Below are 15,699 nucleotides of genomic sequence, written 5' to 3' on the forward strand. Positions count from 1 at the left end.
GGTAGAGCCCTACTAGCCTTGAGTACCAAAGCTGAAGGACAGCACGGTAGGCTCTGAGTTCAAGCCCCAGGACACACCCCCCCCCCAAAAAAAGTTAAATGTGTGCTAGTTCACACACCATAAAGGATTGAAATCCAAATTGTTATTCCTGAATATATCAGGCATAAATGGCATGTAGAATAAAAACAACTTTGCTAGTCTCAGTCCTCTTGAGAATGCTCTATGGGGGGGGGGGCTTTGATTTTGCCATTGACACTCATCTGGTCTATGCAAAAGAAAACCATGTTTTCTCCTACGAGAAAACGGGCCTTCTGAAGGAATCTGGCCAAGTTGGTTCTCCAATTTTCCTATCCTGTGCTTAAATTATCTCTTGTGAACTTGATAAATGTAGCACCCTTAAGAAGTACCAAGAACATTCTGGAAGCACAGGCTGTGATAAGAGTCCAAGGTTTCAGACCTAACTAGGTCATCTACTATCTGCTGATAGTAGTGACTCCTCTGAACCAACCTTACTACTTTCTCTGTCTGAAAAGCGGGCGTTCCTGTTGTTGTGCACGGAGGGGAGCCATCTGGCCTACAAGGCCCCCACAAACCCGACTTGGGAAACAATAGAAAAGCCTGGGGACCGTGTGCCAGGAAGGCTTCTCTGCTAGATGGCTTCTGGGGGCATTGTGGGGGCAGCCGAGTTTAGGCCTTCTCCCTCGGAAAGGTGCACGCCCACAATCGGGCTGGAGGCCTGGCTCAGGTGGTGGAACGCCAGCCCTGAGCAAGGAAAGAAGTCTGAAATCCTGAGTTCACGCCTGGGTACCAGCCTCCCCTCCCCAACACACACACACACGCACACACACCTAAAAGAGTGCACACACAGCGTCTGAGCCCGGGTCGACTGGCACGATAAATACGAGTTGGATCAATGAGGGCATGGTCAGAGAGCCAGCATGGCACGGATAAAAGAGACGGTAGGCAAGGTTTCCCACCTAGCTACCGTTGCCTTAACCCCACGGGTCTCAGAGAACTTAAGCCCCTGATGGGCGCTGGGGACACATAGGGCCCCGTCACGTATTTCCGCTATCCGATTCAACGCTCCGGAGAAAGGACCAGCATCTCCTATGAACCAGCGAGCGCAGCCAGGCCACGCCCCCGGGCCCAGGCCACGCCCCTGTCCCCCCCCCCGCCTACGCGGCGGCAGCACAGGGAACGCGAGCCCCCGCCCCGCCCTCTCTTCCTGGTTTTCCCCGGCAACCCGCCCCTCCAATATCACGTGACAGGGGTGCCCTGCCGAGGCACGCCTCTGATTGGCCGAGCCGCAGGCCGCCTCGCGATTGGCCCGCGGCCGGCGGGCCCCCGCCTCCCTCCTCCTCCTCGCCGCGGCCCACGTGAGGGGGGCGAGTCACGCGATTTCCGGGAACCCGTCAGGAAGGACATAAACAAAACAAACCCGAGGCAGCATGGAGAGGGGCCGCGGCCCCAGCAGCGGAGCCGGACACAACCCCTGAGCTGGTTCCGGCCCCGGCCTCACAGGTAAGCTCCGCGGCCCGCCGCCGGAGTTCGTAGAGGGATGGGGCTGGAGAGGAGGACTCTGCTTTCCGGGCTGGGGACCGAGGGGGGCCCGCCGGCCTAGGAGAGAAGGAGCGCCCGAGCTGTCGGGCGAGGCCGGCGCGGGGCGGGGACCGGGGCTGCCGCCGGGGCCGAGGGCGCGCGGAGCGCGGGGCCGCGCTGCCGCCGCCGGCCGGACGGCCGGTCACGGGAGCCCCGTCCCCTCCCCCACCCCGGCCCGGGACGGTTACATAAAAGCTCGGGGCGGCGGTCGAGGGGCCCGGAGTCGGGCGGCGGTGTAGGCCGAGGGTGGGCAGCGCCCGGCGCCCGGAGTGTCGGGGCCTCCCGGAGCCCCCGGCCGCGGCTGCCCGCTGCCGGCCTGTCAGAGCAGCGAGCGGGTGGGAGGGGCCGGCGGGAGGGGAGGCGAGGCCGGCGGGGGAGGTGGAGAGAGGGAGAGGGGGGCGTGTGAGGAAGGGCCGGGGCCGCGGAGGTGGGGGTCCGGCTGCGGGACGGGGGCCGCGGGGCGGAGGGGACCCCGGTAGGGGCGTCTTGCGGGAAAGGCTGGGCCGCTCCCCCTTCCGTCCCCGCCCCAGAAGCGACCGGGGAGACGGTAGCCTCCCTCTCTCGGGATTTGTTTATATGTCCGCTCAAGGCAGCTTGAAGCGGTTCGGAGGCGGAGCCTTCGCGTTGAGTGGCAGCGGCTCCGGCCCAATAGAAAAGGGGGACGGGGCTGCTTCACCAATGGGCGCCGGGGAGGCGGCACCACGGGGGTTAGGCTGTGCCGGGAGGGCCGGGTGGGGCAGCCATGTTAGATGGGAGGGACCGGTGGGGGGGGGGGGCGGAGACGGGGCAAAGGGCGCGGGCGCCGGGTCGGGGGCGTTCCGGGTGTCCGCGCGCAACTAAGCAAGACCTGGCTGTAGCTCCAGGGGAGCGGTCCGGACCCACGGCTCCCCTCCCGCGGCGTGCCGAGGGTAGACCAGCCTCCCCGGGGGCGGCTCCTGGGGCTGGACCGGGCTCAGCCTCCGGGAGTCTCCCTCCGGATCGGCCGCCCCGCCTTGTAGTCGCCTCCTCCCTTAACCCCACCGAGCAAACAGCTCTGCCTGTGTGACCACCTTCAGGAGGTACTGGATAACTAGCGGTGTGAATGAATGTTTGCACCAGGCCTCGGGTTGGAGGCTGGCAGGAAAGGGAAGTGCTGCTTTTCTGGGTTTTGCAAAGAGAAAACTGAAAGTTCGGGGCTGGGGCTGGGTGCGGTTTCCTTTTTTTTTTTTTTTTTAATTTAAATCAGGATGCCTTCTAATGATCAGGTCCCGTTATCGCCATGGCTTGGTAGTAATTTGCCACTTGCTACCTCTCCCTTTCTCCCTCCCTCTTCTCTCGTTCCCTCCCTCTCTCCCTATTTATCTCTCTCTCTTTTTCTATGCCGGTACTGGGGCCTAGAAGCTGCCCCAACTAAGCGTTTTCATTCAAGGCTGGGGCTCAATCACACAGCTCCACTTTAGGCGTTTTTTGCTGGTTAACTGGAAATAAGGATCCCATAGACTTTCCCAGGCTGACTTCGAACCGTGATCCTCCGAGCCTCCTGAGTAGCTAGTATTGCAGGCGGGCGCCACCAGCTCTCCTCACTTGATACATATTGGTAGATGATATAAATCAATTTTATGGGGAAAAAACCAACAAAACAGCCTTAAGGACTGAGGTTTGAATAATCTTTAGAACTTTGGAAAATATGCTAGCCACAGGTGAAAAAGAGGATCAAGGTCTGGCTTCGTTCTTTTTAAAAAAGAAGTAAAACATTTAACTCTTGACTGGCAAACAAGTTGTCACCTCATTGTACTTTTAAATAGCTTGTCTAGTTTTCTTTCGTGTTAAACAGCTAGGAGATATACCAAAGGAGGTATACAAAGGTGTAATTGGAAAGTCTTTTAATTGTATTGTGATTATTTTGAGATCTTGTTGTTGGCCGTGTTCAATGTTTAATTGAAACTTTACATGAACTTGCAACTTCATTGGTATAGTTGAGCATTTTGGAGAAAGATCATGCATGCCCTCCTAGGGCTTCCAGAGTTGAGGGTATTTAAGAAATGAAGCCTTGTGCTGGTGGTTCTCCCCTGTAATCCTAGCTACTAGGGAGGCTGAGATCTGTGGTTCAAAGTCGGCACAGACAGAAAAGTCCATGAGATGCTTATCTCCAATGAATCACCAGAAAACTGTAAGTAGTGCTGTGGCTCATAATAGTAGAGTACTAGCCTTGAGCAAAAGTGCTCAGGGACAGCACCCAGGCCCTGAGTTCAAGTCGCATGGCCAACATCAACAACTAAAAGAATTCATACGATTTTTCCAACTGGAGAAAAATAACAATTGATAAATGATTTCTTGATTTTTTTTTGTATTTGTTTTGTTTGATTGACTCAAGAGATGGTATGCAACTAGGCACTAGTGGCTCATGCCTGTAATCCTACCTACTCAAGAGGCTCAGATCTGAGGATTGAGGTTTGAAGCCAGCCCTGGCAGGGAAGTCTGTGAGACTCTTACTTCCAATCAATCATCAGAAAACCGGAAGTAGTGCTGTGGCTCATAGTGGTAGAGCACTAGCTTTGAGCAAAAGTGCTCAGGGACATCACCCAGGCCCTGAGTTCAAGCCCCACAATGGGCAAAAAAGAATGGTATGCATAATTCTGGCACTTGGGAAGCAGAGGCATGAGGATCAAGAAGAGTTCAAAGCCAGCCTGGCCTATATAGTGAGACTATGTTGCAAAACAGAAAGACAAACACACAAAAAATAGTGTATAAAAGCATAACTCCAAATTATTTTAATCTAAAACGTTTTATCGTTTTTTTTTTTGAGATCTTGTCTTGGCTCTAGTTCTTTTGTCAGTATAAGGCTTGAACTCGGGGCCTTGTGTGTGTGTGTTTTTTTTTTTTTTTTGGTCCACTTATTGATAGCTCTCAACTACTTGAGCCACACATACAGTTCTGGCATTTTGCTCATTTATTGGAGATTAAAAAGTCTCATGGATTTGTTGGCCTGGACTGGGCAGGAACTCTGACTCTCAAATGTCATCCTCCAGTAGCTAGAATTATAGACCTGAGCCACCATGCTGGCTCAGCTTTAGGGTTATATGCGGATGGGCACTGGGGTGGGGGTGAGGGGACAGGAGGGTTTGAACTCAGTGCCTCACAGTTGCTAAGCATGTCCTCTAGTCCTCTACCACTTGAACCATGATTCCCCCAGCCGTTAGCTTTATTTAGTTCTTAAGCATAGCTTTTTTGTGTGTGCTGGTCCTGGGGCTTGAACTCAGGGCCTGGCAACTGTCCCTAAGCTTTTGTGCTAAAGGCTAGCACTCTACCATTTGAGCCACACCTCCACCCTGGCTTTTTTTTTTTGTAGCTAATGGGAAATAAGAGTCTGATGGTCTTTCTTGCTAGCTTGGAACTGTGATCCTCAGATCTCAGCTGCTTAAGTAGCTAGGATTATAGGTATAAGCCACCAGCACCTGACTGGAACCCAGCAAGCATAACATTTTTATTGTGAGGCTTGAACTTGGCCTAGACAAGATAGCACTCTACCACTTTGAGCCGCAGTGCCACTTTCATCTTTTTGGTGCTTAATTGGAGATAAGAATCTCCTGGACTTTCCTGCCCAGGCTGATTTTGAACCACTGTTCTCAGATCTCAGCCTCCTGAGTAGCTAGGATGTCAGAGATGAGCCATTGGTGCCTGGCTGGAAACAGACTTTTAATAAAGATCAGGACTTAGTTTACTGGGTGATATGAGTTCTAGATCATTGTAAAGGAATAACTAATGTGGTTCCTGGTGGTACTCTGAACTAAATACGGGTGAAAATGGAAGTACAAGGTGTTTGTGTCTTGATTTTTTTTTAAATTGATGTAGCATAGTTTTAAAATAGTAAGAGAACCAGATTCACTTTGCATTTATTTATTTGCTTATTTATTGTACTGGTTCTAGTGCTTGAACTCAGGGCCTGGGCGCTGTCCCTGAGCCTCAAGGCTAGCACTCTACCACATTGAGCCACAGCTCCACTACTGGTTTTTCTGATGCTTAATCAGAGTCTCAAGAACTTTTCCTGCCTCTGCTGGTTTTGAAGCACAGTTCTCAGATCTCAGCCTCCTGAGTAGCTAGGATTGTAGGTGTGAGCCATCAGTGTTCAGCTCCCTGAGCTTGCTCTTTTTGGGGTTTAGTATTTTTTAAATTTTTATTGTGACTATAAAGGTAATGTTCAGAGAGGTTACAGTTATGTAAGTCAAATAAAGTACATTTCTTTTGGGACAACGTCACCCCTTCCTCGCTCTCCCAGTTCTCCCTGCCTCCCGTCCCCACCCACAAGTTGTATAGTTTATTTTCAGCACAATGTCCAGTGAGTACCATTGCTCCCCGAGCTCTTACGAGGAAAGCACTCTTGCCACTAGGCCATATTCCCAGCCCAAAAATAAGTCTCTCTCTCTCTCTCCAGTTCTGGGGCTTGAACTCAGGGCCTGAGCACTGTTCCTGGCTTCTTTGTGCTCAAGGCTAGCACTCTGCCAATTGAACCACAGAACCACTTCTGGCTGCTTCTGTATATGTGGTGCTGAGGAATCAAACCCAGGGCTTTATGTATATGAGGCAAGCACTCTACCACTAGGCCATATTCCCAGCCATTCCCTGAGCTTTAAAATAAAGGCTAGCACTTGAGCCATAACTCTACTTCTGCTTTTTTCATGAAATTTTGGAAATAAGAGCCCCATGAGCTTTCTTGCCTGGGCTGGCTTCAAACCTCTATTTTCAAATCTCAGCCTCCTGAGTATATAGAATTACAGGCATGAGCTACCAGTTGCCAGGCATATTGGTCTGTTATTCATTTATTTAGGTCTCTCCTGTGGCTTGAACTCAGGTCTGTATGTCCCCGAGCTTTTTATTAAAGGCTAGAACTCTGGTAGAGTTCTTGAGAACACTTTCCATTTTGCACTCTGCTCATTTTTAAGTTGACATTTTTGAACCAGATCTTTATATCCCCAGGCTATCCTTGAGGCAGTATAGCCCAAGATAGGACTCATCCTGCCTCTGTCTTGCCAGTGCTGAGATTACAGGTATAAATACTATACACAACTTACAATTTGCTTTTAAAACTGAACTTGTAATCAATATTGGCAATTTTATGGTTTGGAAATGAATTTGCAGAGGCTTATTTCCATTTGGGTTTGTACTTGTTTTGGAAAATTATTCATTGAGTCTTTGGTCATGTTCAATATTGAGTTGCAGAATTGGGTAAAGTGGTAGACCAGTTGTATATTTGACCATTTCTCGTGTGTGTGTGTGTGTGTGTGTGTGTGTGTGTGTGTGTGTGTGTGTGTGATTTTTCTTTGAGACTGGGTCTCTTTATATAGCCTGGACTAGCTCTGAACTCAGTGATTCGATTCCTGAGTAACTGGAATTACAGGAGTGTGCCACAGTGTCTAGCTACTCTTACTTATTCTAGCAAGCGCTGATGGGCTTTTGGGATAGAATCAAATAGTAAATATTGGTGGCTTGTTTCTGTAATCCTAGCTTCTCAGGAGGCTAAGACCTGAAAGGATTGTGATTTGAAACCAGCCCCAGCCATGAGTGAAAAAGCTGAGCAAGAGCACAAGGCCCTGAGTTCAATTTTTAGTACTGGCACGAGAAAGAAAAAGAAGAGAAAAGGAGGGGGAGAAGGAGAGGGGGAGAGGAGAGAGAGGAAAAGAAAAGGGAGGAAAGAAAGACACAGAGAAATGTTCAGACTTTGTAGGACATATAATCATTTGTCATCTCTAATTTGTTCCATGTTAAATTATAAGAAAACAGCCATAGAAAATATGTTTGCTAGCCAGACTTAATGACAAATTCCTGTAATCTCAGCTAGTAGGAAGCTAGAAGCAGTATGATCTGGGTTTGAGGTCTATCTCAAAATCAAAATACAAAAGGGCTGGAGGCCCTAGTATAAGTGGTAGAGTGCTTGCCCTTGGCCCTGGGTTCAGTCCCAGTATCTGAGGGTAACAACAACAAAAAAGTTGGAGCTCTGTTCTAATTTTATTAGAAAGAATTGGCTGTTTCACTTGGCCCACCTTCATTGTCAAAGCCCAGTTGGAATATTAAATTTGCTGAAGCATTTATTTATTTATTTAGTCACTTGCAGGGCTTGAACTAGGGGCCTGGACGCTGTCCCTGAGCTCTTTTTTTGCTCAAAGTTCACCCTTTACCACTTGGAGCCACAGTGCCACTTCGGGTTTTCTGGTGGTTCATTGGAGTCTCGTGGACTTTCCTGTCTGGGATAGCTTTGAACTGCCATCCTCTCTTGAGTTTTAAACACTCAGATGTTACAGTATAGCAGAGTATGTAAACACACCTTTCAGATAATGTCTGAGCAATAGGCTGCAGTGCCCAGCAGTAGAAGCATGTGCAACATTTTATTAAATATAGCTACATCATTTCCATATCACTGTTTTCCTAAAAATCTAATGCAGATATTGGTATCACTCTTATAGAGATGCAGTTTTTATTTTTGAGATGGTCTTCCTTTTTTTTTTTTTTTTTTTTTGCCAGTCCTGGGGCTTGAACTCAGCGCCTGGGCACTATCCTTGAGCTTCTTTCACTCAAGTCTAGTACTCTGCCACTTGAGCCACAGCACCACTTCTTTCTTTTTCTGTTTATGTAGTACTGAGGAATCGAACTCAGGGCTTCATGCATTCTAGCCAAGCACTCTACTACTGAGCCACATTCCCAGCTGAGATGATCTTACTTTTATAGCCCATACTGGCCCTGAACTTGGATTCTGCCTGCCTCAGCCTTCTGAGTGCTGAGATTAAAGGTAGGCATTCTATATGTGCATATGAGTTTGTTATATGTACATATATGTTTTTTATAATATGTGATTATATGACACATATATGCTATATCATTTTATCAATGTTTGACCCTATTGTGATTTAAAGTTGCCTTTATCATATCATTCCTAACAAAGATATGTAAATACAAACAGTCAAGTGAATAGGTAAGATCTTGAGTTCTTTTTTTTTTTTTTTTTTTTTTTGGCCAGTCCTGGGCCTTGGACTCAGGGCCTGAGCACTGTCCCTGGCTTCTTTTTGCTCAAGGCTAGCACTCTGCCACCTGAGCCACAGCGCCCCTTCTGGCCGTTTTCTGTATATATGGTGCTGGGGAATCGAACCCAGGGCCTCATGTATACAAGGCAAGCACTCTTGCCACTAGGCCATATCCCCAAGCCCCTAGATCTTGAGTTCTTATATTCAATTAAATATATCAGATTAGAAGCTATAGTGATTGTGCTGTTGCTTGATATCCTTGTACAGCTACCTAAATAGTAGGTGAGGTAGGACTGTTTTGAGTGGTACTGGAGTTTGTACTCACAACCTTGTCCTTGCCAGGCAAGTTCTCTTATCACTGAGCCATTTTTCCATGGGGCCTTACTTCCTGCCTGAGCATGCTCCATGGCTGTGATCCACCTAGTTTAGGATTGCCATCATAACTAGGATGACAGGCATGAATCACAAAACTTAGCTTTGGGTTAAGAAGAGAATCTCATGAATTTTTCTCTTAGGCTGGCCTCAAACTACCATCCCCCCAATCTCAGTCTCTGTCTGTCTATCTCTCTGTCTGTCTGTCTGTCTGTCTGTCTGTCTCTCTCTCTCTCTCTCTCTCTGGAATCTTAATTTATATATCCCCAGGTTGGCCTTAAACTCAAGAATTCTAGGAATATAGGTATGCATCACTATGTCTGGTAAAGAAAGTGGGTTGTTTTATTGTTGTTGATTTGTTTTTCAGTCCTGGAGCTTGAACTCAGGGCCTGGTTGCTGTCCCTGAGCTTTTATGCTCAAGACTAGCCTTCTATCACTTGAGTCACAACTCTGCTTCTGGCTTCTTATCTCATTGGAGATAAGAGTGTTTTGGACTTTCCTGCCCCGGCAGGCTTTGAACCTCAGTTCTTCACATCTCAGCCTCCTGAGTAGCTAGGGTTACAACTATGAGCCACAAGTTCCTACCTGCTAAAGAATTTTTTTTTTTTTTGCCATTCCTGGGGCTTGAACTCAGGGTCTGGGCACTGTCCCTGAGCTTTTGCTCAAGGCTAGTACTCTACTACTTGAGCCACACCACCACTTCTGGTTTTTTCTGTTTATATGGTACTGAGGAATTGAACCCAGGGTTTCATGCATACTAGGCTAGTGCTCTACCGCTAAGCTGCATTCCCAGCCCGCTAAAGAATATTTTTAAACACTTTAAAGGTACATGCCTCTTTTCTCTTTAGAAAAGAAATAGCCTTAGAAAAGAGATGCCGTAGTCTAAAAATATTAACATAGGCAGATATTGTCTTAATCTATAGCTTTTTCTTGTTTCTATATAATATTTCTTTATGTTTGTTGAGTTAAGCTTGGTTTCAAGTGAAAGGATAAAAGTTTAGAAAGCAGAACTTTTTCTTTCCTGTTCTGGGGCTTGAACTCAGGGCTTGGGTACTGTTACTGAGCCTCTTTGTGCTCAAGGCTAGCGTTTTAACACTTGAACCACAATGTTCCTTCCAGCTTTTTTGAGTCGTTTGTTGGAGATAGAGTCTCATGGGTACTTTTCTGCCTAGGCTGGCTTTGAACCACAATCCTCACATCTCAACCTCCTTAGTAGTGAGGAATATAGATGTGAGACACTGGTACCTGGAAAAGCAGAACATATTGATCGTCTATTTAGCCTGGCTAGCTGTTAATAACCCACTTGGAATGGGAGTGATATGTTTTCCATGGCATAGGGACACTGGAAAAATGTTCAGTTGCCATGTTCTCAAGCTGTTGTCCTTTGAATATTATTAATATATAAGGCTTCTTGAAGCCACCTCTCAGATCTGGATGGGAATTATTCTATCTTGGTGCCCATGCTCCTCTGGTTCTCTTTCTTAGCACTTGCTTATTAACACAGTGTGTCTCCTGATGACACTGAACTCACAGAGGTCAGAGGCGGCCTCTGCTTTCCCTGTACCCGCTGCCCCCACTGTGCCTCACACCTCTCACTGCTCTTAAGCTGTTTAAATAAATGAGACCATGGCTAAGAAGTGTGCATATCAGGAAGGTAATGAAAGTGTGCTAGCAGACATATTGGCCATTTCTTACTTGGAAAGGAAGAACTAATCACAGTCTGTTCAAATAAAAAAGCCTTTATTCTCAAATTGATCCTTAAATCAAGAGAGTTATTTTTTATGATGTTTAGAAAAGATGCTTTGGTTTTCATTTGTTTTCAGATGAACTCTAAACTTGCTAAATATGTGTGCCTACCAGGTACAAAAAAGAAGTGGTTCTTTGGATTTGGCATTAACTCTTGGCACACCTAGTCTCTGGATGTTTGACAAATGTGAATGGAACCTTCCTTGCCTGCCTGCCCGCCCGCCCCCCTCCCTCCCCCCCTCCCTCCCTCCCTCCCTCCCTCCCTCCCTCCAACTTCCTTGCCCTGGCTGGCTTCGATCACCTATCCTCAGATCTCAGCCTCCTAAGTAGCTAGGATGAGAGGTGTGAGCCCTCAATGCTTCACTAGCCTTCGATTTCTTTCTTTCTTTTTCTTTTTTCTGTATCAGTTGTGGGGCTTGAACTCAAGGCCTGGGCACAGTCCCTGACCCTCTTTGTGCTCAAGGCTAGCACTCTACCACTTGAGCCACAGCACGACTTCTGGTTTTTGAGTAGTTAATTGGAGATAAGAATCTCACAGAGCCTAAAAAGGCCCTGGGCTGGGCTGGCTTCAAACTGCGATCCTTATATCTTAGCCTGAGTAGCTAGGATTACAGGTGTGAGCCACTGGAGCCTGGCTAACTTCTTATTTCTTATAGGTCTGTGGTAGTTATTATATCTGTAACAGAGTCACTTCTTAGGGGAGAAGCATGTATTCTGAGTCACACCTGTGATAGGCTAGGCAGAGAGTTGTTTGATGTGGGGAACTGCTTGTTTGATATGGGGGAAGTACTATCTACTTTGTGATGACTGTTTTGTGTTCTGCCACCAACCACACACACTTTGTATGCATCTCACCAAAGTTATGACCTTCCTTCCAAATTCTGTATTGGAGAACTTTCCTTAAACAACTTTCTAAACTACTGCTGATCTACTAATTCCTGGTAGCTCTGATCATTCTGGCCTTTCAGTACCAAAAAACACATTTCCATTCCCTGTTATATAACCATAGTTTAATTTAAATATCTTTGGGTGTTATGCCTGACATAAACTCATGAGCTTGCTGATTTCTTGTTCTTTGCCTTCAGATTTTTTTTCAATTTATTTTTTTTATTTTAAAGGTGATGTATGGAGGGGTTACAGTTACGTAAATCAGGTAATGACTACATTTCTTTTTGAACAGTCTCACCTCTTCCCTCATTTTCTCCCAATTTTGTCTCTCCTGAACCCCCCTCCCCTTCCTTCAGATATTTGTTGTACACTTTCTTTGCTATAATGTTTCATCTTCCAGGGTTTAAAGTGCTCCTCCGATTTTGTAGGAGTTTCTTCTTAGACTGCTACACCCCGTTCTTGATGGAATTGCCGTATTCTCTATTACAGATTCACCAAGAAATTTAAAACATAAGTACCAGGTGCAGGCGGCTCTTGCCTGTAATCCTAGCTACTCAGGAGGTTGACATTTGAGGGTCGTAGTTCAAAGCCAGCCCTGGCAGGGAAGTCCATGAGACTCTCATCTCCAATCCAGAAGTAGTGGTGTGGCTCAAAGTGGTAGAGTGCTAGCCTTGAGCAAAGTAGCTTATGGCATTGCCCAGGCCCTGAGTTCAAGCTAGAATTAATACCAAAAAAAAAAAAAAGAGTAGACCTTAAAAAGGTCTATGGTTATGGGAAGAAATTAGTGAGATGAGACATGGACTATTTTTCTGTGTCGTGTTGAGGTGAACCCTGAGACTGGTACTTGCTAGAAAGGTGCTCTACCACTCCAGCCACAAAACACACACACATTGTTTTTGAAAACCCTACTTTGAAGGCTGAAGGTGTGGCTACTACTTTTTTGCTTTAATTTTTCAAATAGAGCTTCCTATTTTTTGCCCTGGCTGGCTGGCCTGATTCACCATCCTCCTGCTTAGACCTAACTCCCATGTATTTGGGATGACAGGCGCATGCCACCACACCCAGCTTATTGATTTACAAGGGGATCTCATATTTTTGTGCAGACTGGCCTTGAACCAAGGTCCTCCCCAATGTTTACCTCCTAAGTAGCTAATATTACAATCATGAGCTGTCATACCCGGCCTAACAGGCTTTTAAAACTACTTTTTAGTAAGATTTTCATCCTTACTGTTGAATCTTTTATTGCAATTGGTTGTGGACTAGGAGGGTAGACAGCCATTGCTGACAAGTGTTATGACAGTATTTCAGGACAAAATGTTCTGGAAGTATGTAATAAAGACTTCTAACCCTACCTGGGAGTATTGGAAAAGCTTCATAGAAAAGGTAGTCTTTAAGACTGGGAATGTGGCTTAGTGGTAGAGTGCTTGCCTAGCATGCATGAAGCTCTAGATTCAATTCCTCAGTATCACATAAACAGAAAAGCTGTAAATGGTGCTGTGGTAGAGTGCTAGCCTTGAGCAAAAGAAGCTCAGGGACAGTGCCCAGGCCCTGAGTTCAAGCCCCAGGATTGGTGAAAAAAAGAAAAAGTAGTCTTTGAACCAAGTTGTAGAAATGAGTGAAGAGAATATTCTGATCCAATTGAGGAGATAAACAAGATGCATCAGGTGGGGTTGGAGTGGCTGGAAGAGAATAAATGGATTTGTAAGACTTAGGAGAGTGTAAGGATTTGCTTTCACCTTGTTCTCTGTCTTTGGCCTGCTCTACACTGTCAGGTATCTGGACTTTTTTCCTCTGTAGTTTTAACTTTGGTTGGTTGGTTGGACTCTTCCTCTCATTTTTAGGATTACTTTTAATCTTTTATCAAGATCTAACCCACCTCTTCTCTCTCCTAATCTGAACATCAAAGGACCGTTCATTCATTCATTGTGTGTGTGTGTACGTGCATCCACGTGTACTGGTGCCAGTACTGGGGCTTGAACTCAGGGCCTCACACTCTCACTTGGCTTTTTTCTCTCAAGACTGGCACTCACCCACTTGAGCTATACTTCTGTTTTTGGCCTTTTTGTTGTTGTTTTTGTTAGTCCTGGGGTTTGAACTCAGGGTCTGAGCACTATCCCTGGCTTCTTTTTGCTCAAGGCTAGCATTCCACCACTTGAGCCACTGTGCCACTTCTGGCTTTTTTCTGTATATGTGGTACTGAGGGAGGAATTGAAGAATCGTGCATGCTAGTAGGCAAGCACTCTAACACTAAGCCACATTCCCAGCCCCTATTCTTGGCTTTTTGCTGGTTAATTGGAGATGTTACCTCATAGACTTTGCTGCCTGGGCTGGCATCAGACCTCAGATTTCAGCCTTTTGAGTAGCTAGGATTAAAAGGCCTGAGCCATTCGTACCTGGCATACCTTTGGCTTTTTGACTTTATGTGATTTGCTATTATTTTATCATCTTGCTTCATTCTTTTTATTCTCTTAGAGTTTTACTTTTAACTACTTTTTTATTCTTTTGTCTTAGTAGCTCTGTTGTTTGTGCTTAGGGCCCTTTTCCATTCTTTTTTTTTTTTTTTAAATAAGTTCTCCTACTTATGTCTCTCACAGGCAGGGATTGCTGATACTGGCCTTGACTCACAATCCTTCCAATCTCCACCTCCTGAGTAGCTTGGCCTTTCATTTTCATTACAGATTTCTTTCACACTCTTGTATTTTGTATATGTATATACATATATATATATACATATGTACATATATACAGATATACACACACATTTGGTCCTGAGTCCTGGGGCTTGAACTCAGGGGCTAAGTGCTGCCCATGAGCAGTTTTGAACAAGCATAGCATTCTACCACTTGAGCCACAGGACTACTGGCTTTTGGTACTTAATTGAATATAAGAGTGATAGATTTTCTTGCCCAGGCTGGCTTCTTGCCCAGCTTCTGTCTTCAGACCTCAGCCTCCTGAGTAGCTAAGATTACAGGCATAAACTACCAGTTCCCAGCCTATTTTCCTTTATATTTAAAGGTGCTTCTTTTCTTAGGCTACAGTACAGAAACTGCCTACTAAAGTGCCATGCTTTCTGCTTCCTGTGCATTTAAAGTTAGTTCTATTGTGAGATTCCATTCAAAGCTCATCTTTCTCATGGAACTTCTTTTTTTTTAACTGTATTTTTTTTTGTGTGTTTTCTTTTTTTGGTACTGGGGATCGAACCCAGGACGTTGCACTTGCTAGGCAAGCGCTTTGCCACTGAGCTACATCCCAGCCCTCTCATGGAACTTCTAAAAGTAGATTTGGAGTCAGGTACTGGTGGCTCATACCAGTCAGCCTAGTTACTCAGGAGGCTGAGATCTGAGGATCTCAATTTGAAGCCAGGCCATGACTCTTATCTCACCACCAGAAAACCGGAAGTTGTGCTGTGACTCAAAGTGGTAGAGTGCTAGCCTTGAGTGAAGAAGCTCAGGGACAGTACCCAGGCCCTGAGTTCAAGCCACACTACTGAAGAAAAAAAATTTGGTAGTATTTGAATAGTTTCCTAGTAACTGTCTTTAAAAATCATCTCTTTTGAAATATAATGCACATAAAAGCATTCAACGCCCAGCACTGAGAGTAAGAGAGATAGAGAGATAGAAGCGAGACAGAGAAAGAAAAACAAGAGAGAAGAAGAGGGAGGGAGGGAGGGAGGGAAGGTCAGAACAAATAAAGTTCTTTCATTTTTGAGATTTGACAGTTATATGCTGTCATCTAGCCATTACTGGATTTATATCTGGAACATTCCCTGTCACTGCACAGAATTCTACCATGCCTCTTTTGTGGTTGGCTTTCCTCCCTTGACCTGCCCATCACTGATTTACTTTGTATTACTGAACTTTTGTCTCCTCTGGATCTTCTTACAAAAGCAATGACAGAATACACTGTCTTTAAGTCTCACTTCCTTCCCTTAGCAGAACTTTTGAGATATCCTCCTTGTTTTATGTATCAGTTGCTTCTTGGTTATAACACAGATATACCACAATAATTGCCTTGAACCAGATGATAAGACATTGCCTTGCTTCTAGATTCTAGGCTATTGTGAATAAAGCTCTTAAATGTTCATTTAAAATACTTTTTCAAC

At 45.9% G+C, this 15,699-nt stretch overlaps 1 protein-coding gene across 2 annotated transcripts in view; it reads left to right on the forward strand.

Annotated features, from left to right (window-relative positions):
• The first annotated feature begins 1,411 nt into the window (after positions 1-1,411).
• LOC125342225 (CREB3 regulatory factor) overlaps positions 1,412-15,699 on the forward strand; it is a 53,237-nt gene continuing 38,949 nt past the window's right edge. The window contains exon 1 of one of the 2 annotated variants that reach the window (XM_048334374.1): positions 1,412-1,521. The gene's annotated coding sequence lies outside the window, so the exon portion shown is untranslated. Of the gene's footprint in view, positions 1,522-2,503; positions 2,658-15,699 lie in introns of those variants that run through there. The other variant, XM_048334373.1, reaches the window with a different exon arrangement.

The sequence above is a fragment of the Perognathus longimembris genome, chromosome 25 (assembly GCF_023159225.1).
Source record: "Perognathus longimembris pacificus isolate PPM17 chromosome 25, ASM2315922v1, whole genome shotgun sequence".
NCBI classification, from domain to species: Eukaryota; Metazoa; Chordata; class Mammalia; order Rodentia; family Heteromyidae; genus Perognathus; species Perognathus longimembris.